General features: G+C 45.0%; 1 pseudogene; it reads left to right on the forward strand.

Moving 5' to 3' along the window:
• The first annotated feature begins 312 nt into the window (after positions 1 to 312).
• Positions 313 to 20837, forward strand: LOC126992246 (anaphase-promoting complex subunit 1-like; annotated as a pseudogene).
• The last annotated feature ends 586 nt before the right edge of the window (positions 20838 to 21423 follow it).

Below are 21423 nucleotides of genomic sequence, written 5' to 3' on the forward strand. Positions count from 1 at the left end.
GTGGACGCATCACACAATCACTATTTGGGCAGTATAGGGATGAGCGAGAGTGGAAAGTCGTGTGTAGCGGGGCCATGGGAGGGGTGGGCATGTAGTTAGCAAGTTCAGAAGAGCAGTCAGCATGAAGATATGATAGAAGACAGAAAAGGCTGCAACAGTGTGGTTGAATTTAAGAGGTAGAAGACTGTCAGCAAGAGGAGGGGAGCTGATGAGACGGGGAGAGCCTTAGACGCCACTCTGGTCAGAAATGTTGAGTGTTCTTGCGTGGTTCCAGGTGTCCTCAGTCTGGATGAGTTGGATGAAGCCAGCATCATGATCTCGTGTGGGGACGCCCAGGACTGTGCCTTTTGGGCGAGAGTACTTAGAGCACCACCCGGGGGAAGTTGGCCTGCCCCCCCACGGCCCAGCCAGGTGCCCCACACATGGAGCTCCTCAGGCAGCTCAACAGTGTCCATCAACAGCTCCAAGGTATGTCGGCATGTGAAAGAGTATTGGTAGAGGATGGAGAAGTCTGCAGAATCCTCACTTTACAGCAGGCATCAGTGCATATAACAAATCCTGAGTGGCAATGACAGTCGCTTAACCCCATCAGTGTCCGGCCCAGCTCAGTATGCAAAGAACACCCCTACAGGAAAACAGCTAGGCAGTTGACAGTAGGACAGAAGAGGCTTGTAAGGAAGAATAAATGTCATGGTGAGCAAACTATAGAATCACACCCTTTTTAACCAGTAACCACAGGAAATTCCAGAGCTGGGTGTGCTCAGAAACAGTTTCCATTGTCAGGGATACAGTAATTGTTATTTGCTGGGATCTGGACAATAGTTGGCTTATGTTATTAGGCTGTCTTCTCTGTCATGAGTTACTTTCATATGTTTATTACTGTTCGTAATATGTTTTAATAATAACTGAGCTCATATGTGACTCCTTGCCCTGTGTCTGCAAGGAACTGGAAAGGTGATTGTGGTGTCATTGATATTATTATTATTATTATTATTATTATTATTATTATTATTATTATTATTATTATTATTATTATTATTATTATTATTATTATTATTATTATTATTATTATTATTATTATTATTATTATTATTATTATTATTATCATTATTTTCATTATCAGTATCATCATTGAGGTTCATAAAAGTAGGTCAAAGGAGGATAGAAAAATGATACAGAGCCTTGGTGAGCAGACATGGATATAAAGGAGAAAAATACAAGGGGGGACAAACCCAGTGCCTGATGAGTTGCCTGACAGCCACAACCTTTCTCCAGGAATGGTGGGACATCTGGCACAGCAAGGATGGGCTGGCGGAGGAGGAGCTGTACGTGAGTGGCTCCAGAGTGGTGTGGTCCCAAGCTCAGGCTGGCCGAGTGGCGTCCCGTCAGGTTGTCAACCCGCGACTCAGCTGTGGTACAAGCCATGTTTGCCACCTTCTACACCTGCCCAGACCAACCGTCCCTGCTGGGAGAACCTGTCCCTCAAGAACCCACAGGTAGCCTTTGCTCTTTGATTATTTGACCAAACAAAGACAACAACAATTAAAAACCCCCGTTGTACGCTGCTCCGAATAAAGGCCAAAAGAGAGGTCAGTTTTGGGTGAAGAGGAGTCTTGATGCCCTCCTCTGTTACCGTAAACCAGGGTGACTTCGGACAGTTTTCAAGGTTTTTTCCTTATGAAATTTTTGTTTCTAGGCCTAGGATCTATGCTGAGTGTGCATTTACTCTGTATTGTTAAGGGCTATCATTACATGGTGCAACATTTTCACGAAACTTAAAAGTTTTTGTGCTACGTGAAAAAATATGGGTGTCCAAAGTCACCATGTCTGGTGGACTTCGGACACCCTTGGGGGGACTTCAGACAGTGGCTATATTTCATTGGGTTTACGTATCTGAGCCTGTTCGCACATTCCGGGGGTTACTTCAGACACTGTTGTACTGGGGGGAAAAGAAATGGCAAAAAGTCTTAGGAAAGAAGTTCCACATTTCAGGTCAGTAGTAGCAGGGAAGTAAAAAAATGGTCAATAATTTTGAAAAAAATGTTATTACAAAAAAACTATAAGATGTAGAGCACAGTTTTAGTTTTTTTGGAAGCTTAATGATTACATAATCACCACAAGAAATGTTTATAATGGCAGGGCAACATTCAAGGGCTTTTTGAAGTGCACACTATTTTACGTCTCATTTATCATATTTTATCATGATGCATTTCACTAGAAATTTATTCTTGTATATGTTATTTTGTAGCCAAGTACTTCTACTTCATATTTTCATGATGTGTAGAACATTCAGCATCACTGGACTGGCACCACCACCGCCATTACGGACCCAAAAGTTAACTTGAGTTCATCTCTGGACGTGCTCCGCGCCGGGCCCGGGCTCCGTTGGTGACGTCACTGACGGTCGACGGATCCGTGAAAACGGAATAGTGGGAACCCCGCCTTAGTCACCCCACAATGTGTAGTTATATTTAGGTGTCCGAAGTTACCCCATTTTGAGCCATTTTTTGACATGCCTCCATTCAAGTGACATTTACAGGTGTGTAGGATATGTTAAGCACCCCTGAATCATTCTAACTGTTCTAGTTAAGCATGTTTCTGATTGTTTTCTCTAGTTTTGATGATGTGTGTGATACAGATCGTTCCTGCCAGAAGTTTTCCAAGGGGGGTAAATTTTTAAAAATTTCAAAAACACATTGTGCTGGTTTTCAAAACAGAAACATGTCTCAAGAAAACAACATTCTTATTCGAAAACTATAAGGCAAAAGACAAATTCTGATACTAAATTCATCTAGCTTGTTGCAACTGGCTACGAGTTATCAACTTGTCAACTTTTTATCCACTTTTTGTCCGAAGTCACCCCGTATCCGAAGTCACCCCTGTTTACGGTACCTTTGAATATTAATTAGTGTGTGCAACAAGTGACAAGCCACCTCTCAGTCACTTCAACATCCAAAGTATTATTTTGAGAGTGGATTTGTGGGTCACTTTCACAGAATTCTTTACATTATTTCTTGCCACATCATTATTTCTGTCTGCAATGTAGCTTTAAGAAAACTAGTATCAACATAATAGTGTCTTCCTTATATATCCATCACCAGCAGCCCTGATGATGGCCACTCACAGCACGTCATGTCCAAAAGTCAGGGATTCATGCCGTTCTTTATCTCTTCCGTGCAGGTTTCCTTCAGGCGAGTCGCTGCATCGTGGAGCATGACTGCCTAACCCTCGTCACGGAGAAGGAGGGAGACCACTACTCTGTTGCTCTCCCATGCCCGGTGAGTGGGCCTGAGGGGCATGAGATGGTCTTGTACTTGAGGAAGTAGTTGGAAGTTGTTTGCAGTGAGATTGGGTCTTGAGGTTCCTGAGATGGAGCTTTAGTGTCTTCATACAGTAGATATCCAGTGGTCCGGCATTTGTGGTTATCCAGCATGAAGCTTGTTCCCTGCAAGCCAGATTAGCAGACTTTTGCAGCACAGTGTTGGTGTTTGGGGCCACTGAACAGGCAGCTCATGTCTGTATTCTCAGACACTGCCATCCCTCACATCAGCTGTTTCTAAAGGAGATTAATCGCATTCTCATGAGTGTTTTTCCACGTTCATGGTACAGAGGAAGGGTCACAACACCACCAGGGTCATAACACTACCCCAGGAAAGGCTCACAACATAAGAACATAAGAACGCAGGAGTCTGCAAGAGGCCGGTAGGCCTGTACGAGGCAGCTCCTTTGACCCTAAGCTCCCGTGTATCTAACCCCACCTAATATCGCTGTCCATGAATTTATCTAGTCTATTTTTGAATGTGACAATTGTATTGGCACTCACCACATGACTGCTAAGCCTATTCCACTCATCCACCACCCTATTAGTAAACCAATTTTTGCCTATGTCCCTGTTGAATCTGAATTTATCCAGTTTAAACCCGTTACTTCGTGTCCTACCCGGTTCTCTTACCAACAAAACCTTATGAATGTCTCCCTTATTAAAGCCCTTCATCCATTTATAAACCTCGATCATGTCTCCACGCACCCTTCGCCTTTCTAGAGAATGCAAGTTTAACTGTTTGAGTCTTTCCTCGTATGGCAAGTTTCTCAACCCCTGAATCATCTTAGTCATCCTCCTCTGCACCGATTCTAACATTTTGATATCCATTCTATAGTAGGGTGACCAGAACTGAACCGCATAGTCAAGATGAGGTCTAACTAATGCTAAATATAGTTTGAGGAAGACTTCAGGGCTTCTGTTGCTTACGCTCCTTGAAATAAATCCCAGTACCCTATTAGCTCGATTTCTAGCTTGAATGCATTGTGCCCTTGGACGGAGATCAGAGCTCACTAAGACCCCTAAATCCCTCTCGCACCCAGACCTACTTATGAGAGTGTCATTTAAGCAATAGTTATGTGAGGGGTTGTTCCTACCTACACTCAGAATACTGCACTTCCCTACATTGAACTCCATCTGCCATTTATCCGCCCAGTCATATAATCTGTTGAGTTCACCTTGGAGAATACTAGCGTCCTGATCCGACTCAATTACTCTACCGATCTTGGTATCATCTGCAAATTTACTAACATCACTACTAATTCCTGTGTCTAAGTCATTGATATAAATAATAAACAAAAGTGGACCTAATACCGAACCTTGTGGGACCCCACTCGTAACACATCCCCAGTCAGATCTTTTACCATTGATTTGCACTCTTTGCTTCCTATTGCTAAGCCACGCCTTGACCCAGTTCAAAACTTTACCCTCTACTCCGTGAGCCTGTAATTTAAACAACAGTCGTTGGTGAGGAACTTTGTCAAACGCTTTACTAAAATCAAGATAGATTACATCATAATTTTCATCTCTGTCAACCGCCTCAAATACTTTATTGTAGAAGGACAAGAGATTGGTGAGGCATGACCTACCTTTTGTGAACCCATGCTGCGAGTCGTGAATTAAGCTATGTTTCTCTAAATGCTCCCGAATGTTCCTGGCTATTATGGACTCCAGCATCTTCCCTATAACCGATGTTAAGCTAATTGGGCGATAGTTTGAAGCAACTGACCTGTCCCCCTTTTTAAAAATTGGCGTCACATTAGCTACTTTCCATAGGCTCGGCACATAGCCAGTATTTACCGACATCTTAAAGATGTCGGTTAGTGGGTCTCTGATTATATCACCTAGCTCCTTTAATACCCTCGGAAATATCCCGTCAGGACCTGGCGACTTGTTCTTCTTACGCTTATCTATCTCATCCTGAACTACTTGCCTGGTAATGATTATATCCCTCAATTTATCGCCATCCCCGCCCTCGTACACCTGAACTCTTTCCGGTATAGTCGTTCGATCCTCCTGTGTGAATACTGAAAGGAAGTAGTCGTTCAACAATGTGCTCATATTTTCGTAATTTTCTACTAGCTCCCCTGTGTTTGATTTCAGCGGTCCAATTTTCTCCCGTGTTTTTGTTCTATACATCTGAAAGAAGCCCTTAGGATTACTTTTCGCCTCATTTGCTACTTTGATCTCATAGTTCTTTTTTGCTATCCTGGTGTTTTTCTTAACTAATCTAGATAGTTCGACGTACCGGCCCCTGAGATGTGTTTCCCCATTCTTTATTTTCTGATAAATTCCCTTCTTTAACCCAATCTCGTGTTTTAGTCCACGAGTCATCCACTTAGGATCATTGTTTTCTTTTCTAAGTGTTCGCTGTGGTATATGCTGTTCTTGCCCCTCTACTATTACTCTAACTAAATTATTGTAAGACATTTCTACCTGGTTCTCCTGGCTCTCCAATCCGCAGTTCTGGCCCTCATGAATCCCTAAATTATCCAAGTTTACACCTTCAAGATTTCTTAGAAGCCCCTAGTAGTTTGCTCTTCTAAAATCTGTCACTAAAACTGTTTTTGGATCGCGGGTTACCGCCAAGTATAACATAAAACGAACCGTTCTGTGATCACTATTTCCTAACTCTCCGCCCACCTCCAACTCATGTAGCAAGTTCCCATTATTGGTTAGGACTAAGTCTAATATGTTATCTCCTCTGGTAGGCTCAGTAACTACCTGCTTAAGGAAATTATCTTGTATAACTTCAAGAAAGTCCTCGGCTTCCAGGTCACCCACTAGATCTTCCCAGTCTATATTCCTATAATTAAAGTCCCCCATTACGCAGACATTTCTACTCATACTCGCCCTGCCAATCTCCTGTAGTAATATACTCGTGTCCTGCCTGTTAAGGTTGGGTGGCCTGTATATAACTCCTAGAGTTAGTTTTCTTTCCTTTGTAAACGTCCACCCAAACTGATTCTGAATCCATGTTAGTTTTGACTGAGTTGTTAACTAAACATTTAAGTGAGTCTTTAACATATAGCAACTCCACCGCCCTTTCTGCCCCTTCTGTCTTTGTGAAACATCTGATAACCCGTTATTTCAAATTCTGACCTAAAATTTCTATTAGCAAAGTCTATCCATGTCTCAGTGATCGCTATTATGTCAAAATTTTCTGAACAAGCTTCACCCCTTAGTAAGTCTATCTTGTTTCTGAGGCTCCTGCTGTTAGTATAGAAGATTCTTAGCCCGTCCTCTGTTACTCCTCTAGAATTACTTCTAAGCTGCCTGGTTATATTATGAGCTAGATGTCCCCTCCCATTACTCCTCCCATTGCTCCCATTACTCCTCCCCCCCTCGCCTATACTAAAAAATCCTCAGGGTACCAAGTGCTCGCTCAAGGGAGTCTGAGAGCCTCAACACCCTTGAACGTCAAGTGTATCCCGTCACGGGCGTAGAGGGCGTCGTTGCCAAGAAGAGGTCCCAATTGTCGACGAACAGCCACCCATTGCGCTCGCAGTGCTCAGCAAGTCTGCTGTTCACTGCTATCGCCCTGGACAGCCATCCATCGCCAACGCCCCTCCTTGGCAGGACGCCACACACTACTGGTGACCCACCAGCGTCACGTATCCTGCCTAACAATTCTCTAAAACGCCTGAAAAGGTCCTCGCTTGGCACACGAAACGTCGTTTCCGCCACAGCTGAGAAAGACAATGGGGTTCGATCCTCGCTTGCCATACACGCCTCAATCCTGTCTGATATATGGCCCACCCCTGCCCCTGGGAAACACACCCTCGTCCTGTTCTTATCCTTGGAGCAAAAATACCTGTCAACATAACGAACCTGACTATCACCAACAACAAGAACCCGACGGTCGTTCTTGTTGTTGGTGATAGTCAGGATCAGGTGTTTTAAAACTCAAACTGAGACAATCTTATCAGTTGTGCGAACTTGAACGCTGAAATGTTTAATAATGTGACCGAGTGTTTTATGCTGGGTCACTTACTTCACTGTTCACTGGGTGTTTGGATGCTGCTGACCAGGCAGCTGTTAGGGTCCTCCTCCTCCTCCTCCTCCCTACCTGCTCTGGGTCTCATAATAATGATAATAATTTGTGTTCTCCGCCAGGTGAGGAGGGTGTGGCCAATCAGGTACGGGATCCTGCTGGAGCAGCGAGTGACGGCCTCAGAGATTGATGCCCAGAAGAATGAACCGGAAAGTCTCCCGACCTTTTACAGTTTGCTGAACCCGCTGGACGAAACCAATCCGCTGCTCTATTGCACAGGTAAGACTTGAGTGAGTGATATAAGTTGTAAGAAGTGTAAGTTAGCAGGCACAGACCACACAGACTTATATGGGTAGTGTTACATGCATCAGGGCCCGAATTCACAAACAGACTCAATAACTACGATCTAACATAACTACGCACTATTGATTTAGCTACCGACGTTAGTGTCAGATTCACAAAGCAAACCTTAGATTGTAGTTAGAGGCGCTAAGTCAGCGAGGCCGCTGATTGGTTGATGGCGTCATTGGCCTTGCAGCGAATCGCAAGTACGTTTACAGAACCGTCAGCCAATCCTAGGGAGCCCCCTCCAGCTGCTGGTTCAAGAAACCCATTCTCTTTTCCTATTTTTCTTCCTTTCAAGGCAAACTGTACTAAATCGTAATCTACGAATTCAATTATTGGTAAAGATTCGTATTAGGTCCGTGCCAGTATCTCATAATCTACTTTATGAAACATCACTATCTCTTCATATATCTTTTCTACAAACCTTCAACAATCATGGAAACGCTTTTGAAATCCAATTCAAGGACTTTTTTTTTTACTCTTGAGAATAGTGGATAATGTTTACGAAAGCGCGTCGCCTCCTCTGGTGCTGGCCGCGGCGACACTGCAGCCACCGCAGCCGCAAAATAGCTCGCAGAGGGCTTAGGGTCGGGGAGCATATTTAAACTACTCCAACCGAACTTCACGACCTACTAACGGGGGGGCTGCGCCCCCCTCGCCCCCCCCCCTCATGTATATGTGACTTATTTCAGCGAGGAGGTATTTCTCGCAACACCGGCTGCAGCGTCGCCGCGGCCAGCACCAGAGGAGGCGACGCGCTTTCGTAAGCATTATCCCATATTTTCAAGAGTAAAAAAAAAGTCCTTGAATTGGATTTTCAGAGCGTTTCCATGCATGGGCGTCCGCAGGGGGGGGCAAGGGGGGGGCATTTGCCCCCCCCTAGAAAATAAAAAAATTGAAAAAATTACATGGAAAATACAAAATGAATAAAAGAACATAAACATTTATCACCAGTTCATTCAGTTAGAGTAGATTACTACTCTCGGAACACAAATTGAAAATTTTGAAAAAAATTACTTGGAAAATGCAAAGTGAATAAAAAAACAAAGATTACTCAACAGTTCATTCAGCTAGGCCAGGTTATTACTCTCGGAACAGGAACTGGAGCCGTCGAGGATCTCTTCCGAACTTGTCAATGACCCTGTTCATTAGCTCGGTCTTCTGGCTGTTCACTTTGTCGCGGTGGACACTTAGCATGCAGAGACCGGACAGACGTTGAGCACTCATCGTTGATCTTAACCAGGTCTTCACCCTGCGCAGTGTGCTGAAGGACCATTCCACAGTACATGATGTTGCAGGCAGAGTCAGTGCAATGAGGATAGCCTTGCGCACAGCAGGGAGCAGAGTGGTCTGCTTCACCAGCTCGATCATACTCAGTGAGTTGCCATCCACTGGCTTATGCTTCTGCACATCATACCATGTTAGAGCTTCTTCTACAAGGTTGTCAATGCCATACATTTCCTTGACAGATGAAACGATGTGCTTGAATTCACCTCTTTCTGTTTGCTGCATTTCTCTCGGATGTAGTGCGAAAATGTGAAAATATGGCGTGTTACTTTCACCAAAGCGACTTTCCAGAGACTGGATCAAGGAATCCATGTATGGGACATAGATGGTGCGGCGATAGTACTCCTCCATGGAGCCTCCTACATTCGACCGGTGGACCTGGCGTGCACATCGCCGAGGCATAGTCAAGTCTATGCCAAGTTCTTCTGCCAAGGTTTTCACCTCAGGGATGACATCTTCTGAGAACACACGGTCTGCACCATCCCGGTGAGCTTGGAAAGTCTTCTTCAACAGGTTGATGTGATCTTGGACTCCCATCATGTCCATGTCGACTGCCTGTAGCTGTTGGGTCACTGGCTCCAGCATCGCTGAGTACTTTGCAATGATCTTCAGACAGATGAGGAATACTGAGGTTCCTGCTGCACACCTCAGCTGATGCGCTGTCTGACGCGTACTCTGTGACTCATGCTGGTTTGCCTCCAGTTGTTCCAGTTGTACATAGATATCACAAAAGTTCTCTGAAAAGATGCGGATGCTTTTGTACTTTGCGCTCCATCTGGTTTCACACAACAAAGGTATATTTGGAACCAGTCTCCTGCGCTTGGGACTGTCACGGAAGAATGTAATGATAGATTTCACAGTTCCTGTCGTATTCCTCACATCTGCGACAGCATTCAGATCATGAACCACCAAATTCAGTCTATGTGAAGAGCAGTGCACGAAAACTGCTTTGGGATAGGTGTTCCTGATACGGGCCTGTACACTATTGTCTTCGCAGCTGGCCTCACTTTCTGCAAACCGAACACGAACCCATGCACGCACGCACGCACGCACGCAGCCACGCAGCCACGCACGAAGAAACACTGCTCCTATTAGTATTAGGATGTAACATGCTCCAAAGGAGCCTATGTAAAATTTAATTAAAATCCATAAGCTAGTTTAGCTGAAAATTAGCATGAGTTTTGTTAATGAAATAAAATGAAAGAACAGACTCTGTTACTTCTATGTCGATGCCTGTTTGTATCAGACATGCCTGAGCTCTGAATATCTCCCAGTCTGATTGGTTCATGTAGAGTTAATTCTTAATTGATAGAATAATGTAGTTGTTGTAAAATAATGTTTCCGAAATATTTGTTTTTCTTCATTTTTCTCTACCGGAGAAAATGTAACTGAGCTACTCTGTCAGATGAAAAAGTGCCACCATTTTGCATCTAAGCTCTTTCCTGGGAGCAAAATTTTTTCCAACGGGAGGGGACACCCCTCCTCAGACCCTCCCAGGACAGCAATCTCAGGAGTCAGGACAACATTGCCCCCCCCCTGCATTTTTTTCTGCGGACGCCCATGTTTCCATGACTGTTGAAGGTTTGTAGAAAAGATATATGAAGAGATAGTGATGTTTCATAAAGTATATTATGAGATACTGGCACGGACCTAAAACGAATCTTAACCCAATTATTTCGTTATTTGCTGCACATTTACGTCAAGGTAACTGTGCTGTTCGATGTCTTATTACCTACGAACATGCTTAAGATGAAGAAAAAGAAGATACGGAGGAGATTGAGGCAGGAAGAAAGCAAATAGAAATATGGGACAGATATCGAGGCAGACAGAACGAAGGACGGAAGGAAGGAATAGGGAAAATTAAGACTGTCTTGCCATATCTGCGGCCCAACTCATGGGATAGCTGTCACCTGACGAAGATCCATGGTCCCTCCACGGATGGGGGCGGTGTCACGGGCAAAATTGAGCCTCGGGCAAAATTAAGCCCGGGCATCCACATGCCTCTGTTATCTTAGCTCAAGCTCGTGTATGTGGGGTTCTTTTCGACTGATATGGCGTCTAGAACTAGCATGATCATCATTCTTTATTATAATGACAAAAACCATGTCAAAATTTGCCTCATTAAATAAGAAAGTACATAAAGTTCGGCAGCTTTCCCTCGTCGCCAAGCCATCCTCCAGAGCAGCACTCCGACACCCATGATCGCACATTCATTTTTCTCAGAAAATAGGATACCAATCACATATACATCAATATATTTCCAGAGGTGAATACTTAGGGCATGTTCACACCAAGTTGCGACACCTGAGATTCACTAATAATGACAGGGGAAGGAAAAATATAGGCCCCTGTCATCGACAAAATTGAGCCTCGGGCAGAATTGAGCCTGGGCATCTATATGCCTCAGATTTCTTCGCTATTATATATTGTAAGATCGTTCTGTTGACATGTATGGGTAAATTAACGCTTTCTGAATCTACATATAGAAGAAAAACGCAAAATTCTCCGCAGTAAATCAGTAATTACATAAAGCTCGGCAACTTTTCCTCGTCGCCAAGCCATCCTCCAGCAGCAGGCAGAGGTGGGAGGTCTGGCAATCCCCCGGCCGGGTGTTGCCATACCGCCCACACTTATCATATACCTCTCAAAGGGTGCATATCTCAACATTTTATAAAGAAATGGCCTCCTCTACTCGCAAAGTTATATTTCAAGTTGAAAAACGCGATTTATAAGCATTTATACGTAAATATGATAATATTGTTAGCGTTACTGTCAGCTCCGAGGCAGTATTTATTTAACAACAAATTTAGCGTCACACAGAGCGCGGTAAACGTTTGTAGATCCGCGTGTTAACCCGTGACGTCATCGATTAGCTGGTAGTTATTGGTGCGCGAGCTTTGTGAATCTCGATGTTCTCAAAACTACGCACTAAGCCTTTGTGGATCCGGGCTCAGGATGCCTTGCTATCCAAAACTGACCCCTCCTCTGGCCACTCCCTCTGCCTGCTTCTCTGTGGGCAGCGATTACCGGGCCTCTTTTTTGTTTTATCTTCCTTTGTTGCCTTTGAGCTGTTGCCTTTATTTTTGGTCTCATTTCCCACGTCTTCCCTTCTCTTCCTTTTCAGTCTGTTCTGCCACGATTTTCCTTATTTTTCTTCTTTCTCATTTTTGTACAGCGCATTTTTCCTTCTATACGTGGAGACTGGGCACACTGGCAGCCGTGGGTTAGGTGGAGGGTTTTGTTATGAGGGAAGGGAAGGGTTGAGACAGCCACTTCAGGCTTTCTTGATTCACTTCATCTTTAGGCCTGTGTGGGTTTCATGTGCAACACTATAAATTTTTGTGCCAGTCAGCTGAAGGTGTAGGATTTCTTTGTTATATAAGCTTGGGTTGATATCAGCTCCTGTACTATGAATGTGTTTCCCATAGATTTAGTATTTTAGTTCTTACAACCACTGCTAGTTAGGTCAGTGGTCGGTGTGCTTAAACACTGCAGACTCTCACATCACTTATTTTCAGCTCCTGTACTGTGACCATGTTTCCCATAGCTTTAGTATTTAAGTTCTTACAACCACTGCTAGTTAGGTCAGTGGTCGGCATGCTTAGACACTGCCGACTCTCACATCACTTATTTCTAAAGGCCAAAAAAGAGGTAAAATGCATCCTCATGAGTGCCTTTTAGAGTTCATGTTACAGAAGACTTATCAGACTACCAAAAGGGTCATAAGACTACCCCTGGGAAGGCCCACAACTTTCCCGAAAGCCCTGTCAACTGTGTGTGCTAGGGTGACGATATGTTTGATAATATGACCCATTGTTTTATGCGGGGTTGGTCACTTCACTGTTTCCTGCTACAGGCTACAGCGGGTCAGACCGTCCCACCTACACGAGTGATTTAGCGCAGTGGGCCGTCTTCATGTCCCCAGACCCCTCCTCCTGCATCCTCTTCAGCTCGGGCAACAACAGCCACACCACATGGAAGACACGCAGGGCCAGGACAGAGGTGATTGTACCGCCACCCTTGTGTGTGTGTGTCGGGAGTTTTACAATTATTAATCTGTAATACAGTAATCCCTCGCCATATCGCGGTTCACTTATTGCGGATTTTTAAATTGTATGGTATATGGTATAATTGTATATTGTATTGTATGGATTTTTCGCTATATCGCGGGATTTTGCGGTAAAATAAGCATTTTCTAGCCTAAAAAATGAAAACGATATAAATCTACGTAAGTAGGAACACACCTAAATAAGCACCTACGTCACCCACCTATTTTTCATTTTTCCGTCGCGGCCTATTGCGCCGTTAGTCTTTTCCCTGGTTCACTCCTCCCCTAGGCGGGCCAGCCTATGGCACATAGCCCGCGAGGGCTAACAACCCTCAAAAACCCACCAACCAACCACCACTCCTCCCCACTTCCTTTCTTTCTTCTTCCTCGCCGTCCCCGTATTTTTCTCCTTCCTTCTCATTTCTTTCTTCTTTCCCTCCCACTCACACCCTTTCTCTCCCCCTCTTTCCTCACCTTTACCTGACCCTCCCTACCTCTCGCTTTTAATCTCTTTCCCTCCCACTCACACCCTTTCTCTCCCCCTCTTTCCTCACCTTTACCTGACCCTCCCTACCTCTCGCTTTTAATCTCTTTCCCATCTTTAGTCTTATCTCTCACTCTATCACTCTTCCTCCCTTTCTCCTTCCCCATTAGATTATATGAACACACACAGACACACACACAGAAGGGGAAATGGGAAGAGTGTGTGGAGGGAGGGGTAGAAGCGAGTCAGGTCATGTCCTGACCAAAGCACTGACCTGACTCTCCCTTCTGACACTCCCTTCTCATTTTCCCTTCTGTGTGTGTGTGTGTGTGTGTGTGTGTGTGTGTGTGTGTGTGTGTGTGTGTTTACAACTAGGTAGGTTCTTCAGTTTCCCTTTCAATCCTTTATTTTCTAGTTTCCATAGCAGTCTTGTGTGTGGAACTTTGTCAAACGTCTTCTTCAGGTCCAGGTAGACGCAATCAACCCATCCGTCCCTTTCCTGTATTTTATCTGTCACTCTTGAGTAAAAGTTCAGTAGTTTGTCACACTTGAGCGCCCTTTTCTAAATCCATATTGTTTACTTGTGATTAAATTATGCCCTTCTAGAAATCTTATCCATTGTTTCTTTATCACTTTGTCACATATTTTACATGCTACACTGGTCAATGATACAGGTCTGTAGTTCAGGGGTTCTGCCTTCCTTACACTTTTGTATATGGGGACCACTTCGGCCCTCTGCCACTCCTTAGGCACTGTACCAGTTGTTATTGAGCATTTAATGATGTCATATATCGGTCTAACCAACTCATTTCTGCATTCTTTCAATATATACCCCGAGACTCCATCCGGTCCTACAGCTTTCCTTTCTTCCAGCTCCCCCAACAACTCATATATCTCCTCTTTATTTACTGAGACTTCTTCCATATGAACATTTATCTTGTTTTCTTGTGGCTCGTTAAATATTGATTCATTAGTAAAAACTTGCTGGAAATTTTTGTTTAGTAACTCCGCCATGCCTTTAGGATCATCGATTTTGTGTGTGTATATGTGTGTGTGTGTGTGTGTGTGTGTGTGTGTGTGTAAACTAATTAACTAACTTTCCACCTAATGAACTACACAAATAACCTCTAATAAAACTGTATCTCCCTCTTTACAGACCTAGTGCTCCAGCCCCTGCCAGCCCTCACCTACAGGGCCATTGGAGGGGTGCTGGACCTGTATGTGTTCCAGGGGCCCACTCCCAACGATGTGGTGCGGCGGTACACAGCGGTGGTTGGCAAGCCCTTCCTGCCACCCTGTTGCTTCCTGGGCCACCATCAGTGCAGGTTTTGCTACGGGTCCACCAAGAGAACGCGGGAGTCTGGCAGCGAACACGGGAGGCTGGGATACCCTTTGTTAGTGTGAGAGAGAGAGAGGTTTACATAGATGTTCAGACCACACCGAGCCTATGGTGGGTCCAGACTAGGTGGTTCATCCGCAAATTTTAGTTATTATTATTCTCCTCTTCCTATTCCTCCTCCTCCTCCTCCTCTTTCTTCTTCTTCTTTGTCTTCTTCTTCTTCTTCTTTTTCTTCTACTTCTTCTTCTACCTCTTCTGCTTCTCTTTCTTCTTCTCTTTCTTCTCTTCCCTTTCCTCTTCTTCGTCTCCTCCTCCTCCTCATGCGCCTCCTCCTGCTGGTCTAATTCAAGAGTTGATTTTGGCTCAGAACTCCTTCCCTCATCCCGACTTTCACATTTCTATACATCTTTGAACTCGATGACCATTCTTGTGAAGGTGCAGTATGGGACAAGTTTTGATCAGTCTCTCACTCTGTAGGTCCTTTATCCAGAGATCTGATATTAAGAAGGGCAACTTTTTCACTTGTAAGGGCTGGGACTAATGGGTGATGAGCTATTTCTGCCATACACCAACTACTACCACTATCCAGAGTTCTCATGTGAAGAGTGATGACTTTTTTTTCTACCTGTAAGGGCTCAGGTCCATATTCTTAAACGTAAGGGGCTCACATTACAACCATTTCCCAAGGCCACAGAGAAGCTTAGCCAGGTTTTCATGGGTGGTGTTTTCCCGTTCGTGGTGCAGAAGTCGGGTAAAACTATCACCAGGATCACAAAACAATCCATGAAAAGTCCAGCAACTATTTCCCAAGGCCACAGAGAAGCTTAGCCAGGTTTTCATGGGTGGTGTTTTCCTGTTCATGGTGCAGAAGTTATATGAAACTATCACCCAGCAACTTCTACAAAAGGCTTTTCAAACAGGTGAACTGAGGTGCCGAGACACTTAAATATACTCCAGGTTTGGCACCCCTTTTGAAAGAGGTCGAGTATCAGGCAGGAATCTTACAGTAATAATAATAATAATAATAATAATAATAACAATAATAATAATAATAATAAATATTCTCAATGATTTCAGGACTCTCAGTGGAATGATATTGACTACATGAAAGACCGCAATGACTTCACCATCGACCCAAAGAACTTCAAGGACCTGCCGGGCTTTGTCAAGGAGATACACCAGGTGAGAGAGAGAGAGAGAGAGAGAGAGACGTGATTGAAGCCACCAACCGCCATCTTGGTGACATCATGGCCTGGGGACGACGTTGGCAAGTCAAGTTTACTGCCGAGAAGACCCAGGCCATGGTCATATCGCGTTTGGGGGAGGACGCCAGACTCCTACAGGGACGGCTGAAGTTTGGGGACGACACCCTGGCCATCAAGGACTCCATCAACATCTTGGGGGTGGAGGTCAACTCCAGACTCAGTTTTGACCGCCACCTGGAGTGTGTGGTGCGCAGAGCCTCCCTGAGGGTGACACTGGCAAAATGGCACCACTATAAACACTCTCCTGCGCCAGAACGGGCTGGGCCAACCATCAGGACCCACCGAAAAGAACCCTTGGACCGACCATCAGGATCCACCAGAAAGAAGCCTACCGGCGCAATAGACCGCAACGTAAAAAAAAAAAAAATTGAAAAAAGGAAAAGAAAAAAAAAAAACTCCTGCGTCGCATGTGGCACCTGCTCGACGCAGACGGCCTCCTGAGGCTGTACAAAGCCCAGGTGAGGCCCGTCATGGAATACTCCCCTCTCTCCTGGATGAGTAGTGCCCAATGTCACCTCTCGCTGCTGGACAGAATGCAGAGGAGGGCAGAGCGACTCATCCGCGATGCCAGCAGCGACCACATGGACACCAGTGGCGGCAGCGGCAACATCGACAGCACCTACATCACCAGCAGGACGCCCCCCGCTGCATGCTCGACAGCCTCGGGCACCGGAGAAGGGTCGGTGCCATCACAGTCCTACACAAGGCCCAGGTCCAACATACACCTCACCTGGCGGCACTACGGGTCCCTTGGAGGAGAAGCCAGCACACCACGAGAGCGGCGGTGGCTAACGACCTTCTCCTTGAAATCCCGAGAAGCCGCACAGCCAGGTGCCAGAGGGCCTTCACAAGTGCCACAGCCCACCTGTGGAATGCCTTCACAGGTGAAGTGGACGTTAGGGCAGTGAACACCCAGCAGGTGAAGGTGGCGGCCCATGCCTGGTGTCGCACTTACCCGCCCCACAGTACCCTCTCGAGTTTCGCGCTCGCTTCGTTCCGAAGGTATCGTGCTAAACTTGAGGATCGCGAAACTCGAGGTATTGAAAACACTGAAAAAGTGCTTATCTGTTCTGCCCCGTGGAGATTTATTTATTTTTTATTTTTTTACATGTGGGCTATGGTGCTGGTAGATTATACGTCTGGGCCTGATGATTGGCCCCGACCCCATCATGGCGCAGGCAACTGTTTATAGTGGCGCTATTATAATTGGCTCATGCTGCCCTCCGGAGCTCACTTTTTTTCCTCCATTACTCACTTTTTATCTCAAAATCCATACCTTGGAAAAAGGAAGAAAACAGGAAGAGAGAACGGGTCGTTTTAAAGCCACAGATGAAGCCTTACGACTGAGCTCTGAAAACACGCTTGTGATTCGCTGGGAGTCCGATGACGTCATCGCCGGCGCTCACCCGGTCAGTGGCCTTGCTGCCTTGAGGCGGTGTCACACTGGCCGTTTTCCTCTAACCGTTGTGGCTACTGCAACGCCCTTGCGCCCATCCGGGAGCGAGTTGTGGGTTGTCCGTTACCTGGTGTCACACTGGGCCTTTTTCTTCTCACCGCGTTGGCGGCAGCTCAGGCAACCGGCAAATCCAACTTTTCCGGGTGTGCGTCACACACGCCCAAGGTCGGTTGCCCGTATCCACATCCACAACGTAAATAAAGCCCTTGCCCTGTATCGACAGGCGTTGTCTACTAAAGTAAGTTCTGTCGCGGCTTGTGCTGCCATTACCCAAGTTATGGACTAGTTGCTGCAGTTAGATGGCAGGAAGAAGCTGTTGTGGGTGTGGCGTGCCTGTGGTTCCTCCGTGCCAGTTCTCATTGTCACCACTGCGCGTGAGCGGCCAACCCACCCATCTAGACTCCGACCACATAAACACACACACACACATACACACACATACACACGCACACACGCACGCACACACCAGACTCATCATGAACCATGGCAGATGTTTCTCACAAACAAGAATGGCTTCACCATTTCCTAGAGTGTGTCACCAGATACGTTCTAACACACTCAAGAAATGGTGAAGTCGTTTCTGTATGTCAGAAACATCTGCAATGGTTCCTAATGAGTCTGGTGTGTGTGTGTGTGTGTGTTTGTTATTCGATCCATGTGTTTATGTGGTTGAGTCAAGATGGGTGGGTTGGCCGCGCACGCGCAGTGGTGACAATGACAACTGGCACGGAGGAACCACAGGCACGCCACACCTATTTCTTCCTTCCATTTAACTGCAGCAACAAGTCCATAACTTGGGTAATGGCAGCACAGCGCAACAGCCCTTACTTTACCAGATGGCGCCATATTGATACAGGGCAAGTGCTTTGTTTACGTTGTGGATGTGGATACGGGCAACCAACCTTGGCCGTGTGTGACGCACACCAGGAAAAGCTGGAGTTGCCGGTTGCCCTAGGTGGCGCCAACGCGGTGGGAAGAAAAAAAACCTGTGTGACACCAGTTTACGGATAACCGTGAATTCGCTCCCGATTGGGCATACGGGCGTTGCCCGTAGCCCCAACGGTTGGACGAAAACGGCCATTGTACGTGACACCGCCTTAAAGCAGTGAAGCCGCTGATACCGTGAGCGTCGGTGATGACGTCATCGGACTCCCAGCAAATCACAAGCTCTCTCTCTCTCTCTCTCTCTCTCTCTCTCTCTCTCTCTCTCTCTCTCTCTCTCTCTCTCTCTCTCTCTCTCTCTCTCTCTCTCTCTCCATAGCCACAATGTTTGGAGGAAAACATCCAGTGTGTTACTACCTTTAAAGGTAGCGTGCATGACGCCGATGGTAAGTAGACGTGACACGTACGTGTCAAGGCAGCGCGAAACTCGGGGTGATAATGCGCGAAAGTTGGGATGATAAGAATTTAGGACTAACCGCGAAACTCGTGGATCACGAAACTCGGATAGCGCAAAACTCAAGATGGTACTGTTGTCACATCCACCTGAACACAACAGTGCTTTAAGATAGGCGACCTCAGGACAGAGGTCGTCTCCAGCCTGACGACAATTTCACTGTCCCTTTGGCCTATATATACCATAGTATCTTGATGTTTAAATAGAGAGAGAGAGAGAGAGAGAGAGAGAGAGAGAGAGAGAGAGAGAGAGAGAGAGAGAGAGAGAGAGAGAGAGAGAGAGAGAGAGAGAGAGAGAGTAAATTAATGTCCTGTACAATCATGATACAGTAAAAGTCATTAAGTCTGTAATAATATATTTAACTTCTCCATGGCTCCTTGTACTTGCCAACACTAGGATAGAGGGCCACATTCCTCAACATACCAGTCTCCCATTATAACTATTTCCCAAGGCCACAGAGAACATTAACCAGGTTTTCATGGGTGGTTTTCCCATTCAAGATGCAGAAGCCATGTTAAACTATCACCAGGAACACAAAACAGTCCATGAAAAGCCCAGCAACTTATATATATATATATATATATATATATATATATATATATATATATATATATATATATATATATATATATATATATATATATATATATATATATATATATATATATATATATATATATATATATATATATATATATATATATATATATATATATATATATATATATATATATATATATATATATATATATATATATATATATATGAAGTGAATATTTATTTTCGATAGAAACCTACGTCTTGTTTGATTTACATTGTTTTTGATTTCCGCGACCTCTTCAAGGACACAATACTCAGGTAAATCGAGTTACCTATATATATATATATATATATATATATATATATATATATATATATATATATATATATATATATATATATATATATATATATATATATTTTTTTTTTTTTACATCTCGGTCTGTAGCGCTGGTAGGCTTTCTTCAAGGGCCTGGTGGTTGGCCCAAGCTCATTATGGCACAGGCAATTTTTTTATAGTGGCGCCAGTTATGCCTGGCTCATGCTGCCCCCCGGAACTCATTCTTGATTCACTGGACTGACTGACGGGTGGTCTCTGGACAGCATGTGGGTAGTCTTAGGCCACTCGGCGGTGACTGAAAAATCCCAGGTGGTAGCGTGGGGATTCAAACCCACGTTGTCCATGGCACCGTGAATGGAAGGCCCACATGCTAACCACTCAGCCTCCGCCTCCAGGGTTTCCCAAGGCCACAGCAAAGATTAACCAGGTTTTCATGGGTGGTGGTTTTCCCGTTCAGGGTGTAGAGGCCGTGTAAAACTATCACCAGCATCACAAAACAGTCCATGAAAAGTCCAGCAACTCAAGCAAGGGGTAAACTGAAGCAGTGACACATCTAAAATATGTAAAGAAATTGCCTAAGTCATTATTTTCTACTTCTCAGGAAATCAGAAAAGAACTGTACCAATATCTCATTTGACTTAAGAATCAGGCAGAAATGAAAAGGCCAATTCTAGAACACTCAACCCTGAATGACAAAGGCAACCATACAAAGATGGGCGTCACATGTTGAGAAATTGATGTAGACAAAAACCTGGAAATCGCTGAAAAATTACTTTGGCGATTATTTTAAGAGGGTGACGATATTTAGTAACTCTGCCTTCCTAGCTTTCTCCATGACTAGCGGCCTTACTGCACCTAATGACTGAGTCCCTGCCTCCTCACACAGGCCGGCATGCATTGCGTCCCACTCATCAACCAAGGCATCAGTGCCTCGGAGCCCCCGGCACCTACATCCCCTGGGACCAAGGCCTGCACCTGGAGGTCTTCTTACAGAGCCACACCAGCCACCCATTCATCAGAAAGGTAGGGAGGTAGCCAGTAGTCACACCCTCTTGCAGACTCCTTGTGTTCTTATGTAGTGTAAGATATAATACACAATGATAGGGTAAAAAAGTTAGGAAGGTCATGTAGGGAGGTAGCCAGTAGTCACACCCTTTTGCAGACTCCTTGTGTTCTTATGTAGTGTAAGATATAATACACAATGATAGGGTAAAAAAGTTAGGAAAGTCATGTAGGGAGGTAGCCAGTAGTCACACCCTCTTGCAGACTCCTTGTGTTCTTATGTAGTTGAAGGTCTTATACGTAATGGTAGATTAAAAAGTTAGGAAAGTCATGTCATGTCTAGAGCTTATAAAACTTTCAGAATTTTTTTTTCTTTTTAACAGTTAAGGAAGCAGCTCAAGGGCAAACTTATGCACGCACACACACACACACACACACACACACACACACACACACACACACACACACACACACACACACACACACACACACACACATGGCGGACAGACACAGCTGATCTCCAGACGTGCTAGGGTACGGTCGTGCTGTCCTGGAGAAACAAAGGCTGTTGACAGTGTACAACATCGAGAAATGAGCGAGGAGGAGGC

The sequence above is a fragment of the Eriocheir sinensis genome, unplaced genomic scaffold (assembly GCF_024679095.1).
Source record: "Eriocheir sinensis breed Jianghai 21 unplaced genomic scaffold, ASM2467909v1 Scaffold427, whole genome shotgun sequence".
NCBI lineage: Eukaryota > Metazoa > Arthropoda > Malacostraca > Decapoda > Varunidae > Eriocheir > Eriocheir sinensis.